The following is a 6,881-nucleotide window of genomic DNA, read 5'->3' as shown; positions in this document are numbered from 1 at the left end:
GGCTTTCAGATGGAATAATTTTAATGAACTTCACGTGTTGGTAGTGTTGACATTTACTTGAGAACTAGTTTCCTTGACTCCTTTTATAGTCACTGCAGACAAACAGACACTTCCAAGATGGGATTCATCTGCTCTATTTTAAGTTACTATTTTGGGATGAGATAAATCATCCCTTAGTGTTTCCTATTTCTTTTCACTGACTACAAAGAGAGTCCAAACAATTACCTCATGTGAGGACTTCTACCATGTAGATCTGAACTTCAACTCATGGTGCTCATACAGCATCTATTGACACCAACATACATTCCCAACAAAGTCAGCAGCACTGTCTTAATTTTAGTTTTTCTTGGTGGGGAAATTGAGGAGAAGTGATATAACCACAGTCTTCAAGGCCACCAAACAGTCCTGTATTGACCCAGTGCTTGATACACTGAGTAACCATGCAGACCCAAACTGCTGTTTTGTAAAGCTTGGCAACACTCAGCTGAGGTACCACATGTTTAAAACCTGGATCTAAAGATCTTAGATAAAACTGTTCTAAACTAGGAACACAAATTGTGCCTAAGTTGATGCTTATCATTAGTACAATGAATTTTACATTTTAAGAAATAGTAATCCCCAAAGACACTGCAATGGCAACTACAAATGCCACCTGTACCATATTATTTCTTTAGATATGTGTCACCTGGTGTTGAGTGAGAAGCTCAGGCTTCTAAACTGAGTAAAACGCCTGCTGTGTCTGCAGTAACATGGTATCACAGTTCTTAAGGTAGGTAATTCCCATGGATTAAATTTATTTTTAATTGCCAGGGGATAGACAGAAGGATTATTAAGTTGCATGTGTACAATAAAAATGAGTGGAATAACTAAATAACTCTTAATAGGTAATCAGCTAGCTTGTCAGCAGCATGCTGTCTAGCTACTGAATTATTAGCTCCTTAAAGAACAGTATCTATTCCTTGGGACAAGTCAGAGCAGAGCAGACTGTGGGAAAGGTGCTTTCATGTGCTTTCTCTTAATGACTTGAATGGATTTCCTAATTTGGCAAAATCTGGATGAGACATGAGGCAAAGCACACAGAATCTTTGCCACCCATTACATGGCTGTATCAGAGCACGTTTCCAAACACTGGCAATATGTATCCCTTTGTGGAGACTGTTAATGAGAAGTACCAGCATCAGGCAAGGCTCAGGTGATATAAGAGCCAGTTCTAGGCATTTGTACTCTTGGCAGGTTTTTGGGGGCCAAACACTGAGCCCTACAGCAGTTTCTGCACAGTTTCTGCAGAGTTGTTCTGCTGACATGAGTACTGCTGATCGTGCAGATTTCTGTTCTGGCAGAGCCTAGTGCTTCACATCCTGAGCTCAGAAAGGGCCTCTGAAAACACAGGGGTGCCTCAAGGAAACGCAGCAGCTTGAATGAGAAGGCTGCAACCACTTTAGAGACAGGTACTCTTCTCCAAGACCCCTGCCTTGCTCCTGCTGCTTCACTTCCACTACTCTTCTCCTTTCTGGCATGTCTTAGTTTCTTACTTTTCTCCTTCGCCTTTATTTTCCAGCAGCCTCCTCTTACTCTCTTTCAGCTTTCTAAGTATGATTTTAAAGCATTCCTGGACCAAGTTTAATATGTATGAATAGCCCTCTGAAGGTAGTATCACAAATAAACCAATGTAGGGGTCTAGTGTGAAGGCAGATTGATTTTTTTTTTTCCAACTTGGTTTTATCACTTAATGTCTGAATGTCACTGTCAAACTCTCTAATTGCCTATAAAAAATTCAAAACATGTTGTCCAGCATCAAATAAACTTCTCAAAATATTACAAATTCTTTCGAAAAGCCATGAGAAAAGAGAGTTTCTGTGAGAGTATCACCTGAAGGAAAAGCTATAATGTAAGCTCAAATCCATTAGATAGAAGAGAAGACACAGAAACTCTTACATGATAGAATTTAAAATGTTCATTTGAACTGACAATCAAATATCAGACATAAATCTTTAAGAAACTAGGCACTGTGAGTATGACAGAACCACTGGTTTACATCTTTAGCAAGAGAAGGGGTGAAGTGAATAAGTTAGGAATGGTGCAGAGTAGTGTCAAAAGACATCCTGGTTATATAACTCCTATTTAAATGAATTTCTTTTCTTTTTTTGTCTAACTCCATTGATGAAATGTACTACATAAATCATGGAAGAATCTTGCTTTCTATAGTTGTTTAAAAAAGCAAATTTCTTCTTATCCTTGAAGAATGATATCTTCATCAAATTTGAGATTTTATATTAGGAAACCCCTATGTTAGGCTAGGGAAAGGGGAGGACATTGAGCTTCTATGTAGATTTTTTTTCTGATTCAACATTTAACCATGCTGGTGTAAGATTTTTAATGGGCTTTAGGATTCTCTAAATTCATAAGCAACCTGGCCTCACTGTGAAGAGAGCAAAAGCTGATAGCCTGATGTAATTATACAATAGAGACAGTTGAGCCTATGTTGAGACTTCTGACCCATTTTGTCATTAACTCTTAATCACAGGTCTTCTGTGCAGCTGTTACACCCATGTATACGCACATATTTCTTCAAGTAAATGTGTAATATTATAAATACAATAATTTTGCAAAGCTGAGTTTACAGAAGTTAATGACAGAAATCAGATTTTTTTTTTGTGTAGCTTTAATGAAGTTCCTAAATGTGTATGTTTGATGATACTAATTATTCAGAGTATCTTTGGTTCACTCAGTGTGTGTACTTGCTTATTTACTCTGACTTCTCACACTTATTTTTATTCTCAATACTTAATGCATTTAAATAATTTTCTTAATCTGATTAAAAACACACTAATCAGATTTTCATGTGGATTCCTCTTTTGTGTTCATCATTGTTTGACAGTGTTCCCAGATTTCTAACATAATGTTAGTCTTTGTGGTGGGTTGACCTTGGCCGGCTGCCAGGTGCCCACCAGGCTGCTCTCTCACACCCTCTCATTAACTGGACAGGGGGACAAAATAAGATGAAAAGCTCATGGGTCAAGATAAGGATAGGGCAATCCCTCAGCAGTTACTGTCATGGGCAAAACAGACTTGCCTTGGCAGAAGTAATTTAATGTATTACTAATTGAACAGAGTAGGATAATGAGAAAAGAACAAATCTAAAAATGCTTTCCTCCCAGCCTTCCCTTCTTTCCTGGCTCAACTTCATGCCCAGCTCTTCTTCTTCTTCCTCCTGGTGGTGCAGGGGGCTGGAGAATGTGTTACAGTCAGTCTATAACACTTTGTTTCTGCTGCTCCTTCCTCCGCACACTCTTCCGCTGCTCCAGAATGGGGTCTCTCCGATGAGACACAGACCTTCATCTAACTTCTCCAATGTGTGTCCTTCCCATGGTCTGCAGTCTGTCACAAAATTCTCCAGCATGGGTCCTTTCCACAGGTGCAGTCTTTCAGGAATGGACGGTTCCCATGTGAGTTCCCCACAGGGTCATGGGTCCTGCCAGGAGCCTGCTCCATCTTGGGCTCTCCACAGGCTGTAGATTCCTTCTTCCACTGACCTTCGTGTCTGAAAAATTGTTTCTCTCACATATTCACACTTCTCTCCCAGGTGGTGCTGCACAGCTTTTTTTAACATTTGTTAAATACATAATTATAAAGGTGCTACTACTGTTTCTGACGGACTCAGCCATGGCCAGCACTGAGTCTGTCTTGGAACAAGCTGGAACTGGCTGACTGACAGTCTCCAAGGGGTCAGTTTCTGGTGTCTTTTCACAGAAGTCACCCCTGAAGCCTCCTCATTACCAAAACCTTGCCATGTAAGCCCAATACAGTCTTCCTCTGTCTTCTCCTGGTGTCTCAATTTTCTAGTTCCAAGCTCCTCTTCTGTTGTAGTGCTTCATCCAAACTCTGGGTTAACTGATTCCCACATCACTGCTCTTATTCTTAATCTTCCAGTTCTAGCTTTATCTGGTCCTGCTGTCAATACGTGTGTTTATCGACTCACTTACTTAACCCATCATCATAATGTCATTATGAACAACTCTAGTTTTAAAATCAGCCAGCATTCTTCTAAATTTAATCTTGATGCCAGCAGAAAATCACTGTAAACTCATGAGAATCTGGTACTCTGTTCCCATCCTACAACAGAGGAGCTATCAACCTCCTGTGAATAACAGCATGCCCAGCATTTAGTTTTTTTCTGCTAGGATCTGGTTTCATGTGGTCAGCATGGGGAGTCATGAGAGACTTGAACAGGCTTAGGCAGATTTTTGCAAAGGCAGGAATTATATACCCTTCGTTCCCCCCATCAGAGGGACCATGCCACCCATTAAGATTTGCAAGTCACAGCTTCCAACCACGGAGGAGTTAGAGGGTTACAAAGAGATGTCAAGATGGGAACAAACTGATTCTCCCCTGACAATTTAGTTTTTGGAAATAGCTGAAGTATTGTTGGGTAAAAAAGATAAAAAATTATAGCAGCCAGAGGCAAACCCAGTGCTTACAATTTGTTCAGCTTGGAGTCTGAGTTGAGAAATGAGATGCAGACAGAGGGGACAGAGGCAATGCTGGACTTGAGAACTAGCAAAGAAATGGTAGTAGATTGCCTGTAGGATGCCTGCTGTGGGAGGGAGGGCTCTGAGCTGAGATGAAGAAATGGCTACAGTCTGACAAAATTGCAAGCAACAAAAGTGATGGTTCCCACTGCGAGACAATTGTGTCAGGGGGTTGATGTCAGGCTCAGGACAATCAGGGCCCCAGGAGAGCACGTGGCCTGCTGGGAATATGTTGGAAACCAGTATTTTGAACACATCCATGCTGCCTGTTGGTGGACACTGGGTGACCAAACTCTCCTCTCACCTGCATCCTGCTGCATCTGTGGAAAGAGCTCTTCTTCCCTGCAGACCCTGAACAATATGGGAACTGCCCAAAACTGATAGCATAGGTACAGCCTCTAGTAGTTCCACCAAACCCCATGATTTCTACTGGTTGTGTTATGTTACCTACACACACTCTGGTAAGTATGATTAATTGATATTCTGTTTCATTTTTACACGGACTATTTACAGAGCTCTTAGTAAACACAAGGTTTCATTCATGGTTCACACAGCACAAGTAAACGAAGGAAGCAACATGTTGTTTCCCAACATCATATTCATCATGCTTCTGGGACTGTTTTTACATCCAGGCATATGCTCATCTCTTTTACTTTTCAGTGAACAGAGGAGTGCAGTGTGAATTTGGTCTTTTCTTAAATCACTGTCCTTTGAACTTTAATTGCAGAATAATGATCTCTTAGAAGCCTGTTCCCCTGGATCCCGTTCACTGTCTTACTGTCCAAAATTATTTTATTTGGAAATGTTAATTTGCCTTAAAAATCTAGTATGAAGTGTAAACCTATACTCAGGTAAACAGATACAAGAATAACTAAAAAAACTATCCCAGCAACAGGAATAAGGGTAGGTATTAGGAAGTGAACATAAACCATACTACAGTTATATGGTTGTTACTAACAGGTAGAGATTTGAAAGTTAATGTTATTACTAAGAAAATCCAAACTTTTCCAGAAATAATAGTTAAAAAGTAAGGTTAGCAAAAACACCTTAAGTTTGTCCTGCAGTAACTCCATCTAATGACCATGAAGGTCAGATATTTCACTGCAAGTGACCTTTGATGAAGTGAGAACTGTTTCTATAAGCACAGTTATTATGCAAGAAGAACCAGCAAGCAAACAAAACATATAGGGAAAAGGAATAGTGATGTGTGGCAGAAAGCCTTCAGGTGTGAGTGTGTGAACTCCCTGGAGACTCTTTTTCACAAATGTGTTGTGCAGCCCAGGGAAAGCTGTGAGTCAAGCTTCAAAAAGTTCCCAGCACGAGAGTCCTTGCTCAGCCTGGCCAGTGGGCAGCAGTATCTCAGCACAATGCAACACAGGGCTCTTCAGCAGTGCTTCCTACATGCAAAGATGGGGTCATTTATCTCCATTGCTATTTAGCTTTTCTCACTTTCAGGGTGGAGGGAAGATGGAGTAATCAGCATCTGCACAGTCTAATAAATACTAAGAGATGCGCCTGCTCTGAGAAGCTGAACAGATGTGCTAAAGTTAATCTGCATCCCCAGAAGGCTTTTCATGTCAATTTGTTTATTTTTTGGACAATATCAGTCAGGCAGAATTGAGCTATCTGGATTTTATGTTCCTGGGAACCAGTTTCATTCACAGAGTTTATGCCAAAAAATAAAAATTATCTAAAACTAAAGAAGATTTCTAGAAACCGCAAAGGCCAGGAGATGTCTGAGATCTGCCCTCTCTTCTGAGAGGAGGAAAATAGAGCTTGAGGCTTTGGAAACATTCAGCTCACTTCAGAACTCATTCACTGGAAATTCATTAACTAGCCTCGGATAGTATCAGGACAAGTAAAAAAGATGGAAAGGCAGGCTTACTGTTGTGATAACCTGGTATGTGAGCCATGAGGTGCTCATTTTACAGGTATCAGAGGATATAAAAAACCTCTAGCCCATGGGATGATGCTCTCAGAAATTAGATTAAATATGTAGTCCTTACTCATTTAACAGAGATAACAGGAAAAAGAACACCAACAATGCTGAGCACTGCACATTTCTTGTGGAAGTTCACTCAGTAGGAAAGTGGCCAAAAAGCAAAACTGGAACAACACTGGAGACATCCAAGTGATAAAGACTGCAAATCAAGTCTATTACACACCATACTCTATTTAAATGCAACCAATATCCTAAAAAATGGGATTGTGCTCAGAAGGCCTACTTAGCTATTTGCTTTTCCAGTCATCCAAATCTCTGCTTATTTGAATATTTTGATGCTCTTATGGATAGTATTTTACTGTACCTTGGTCAGGCTTCAGAAAATGGATGTATTTTAATGGTATGAAGAC

Source organism: Chaetura pelagica, unplaced genomic scaffold, assembly GCF_000747805.2.
Source record: "Chaetura pelagica isolate M959 unplaced genomic scaffold, ChaPel_1.0 scaffold90, whole genome shotgun sequence".
Lineage (NCBI taxonomy): Eukaryota > Metazoa > Chordata > Aves > Apodiformes > Apodidae > Chaetura > Chaetura pelagica.
The sequence above is the reverse complement of the archived record's forward strand: the minus strand, read 5'-3'. Positions refer to the sequence as shown.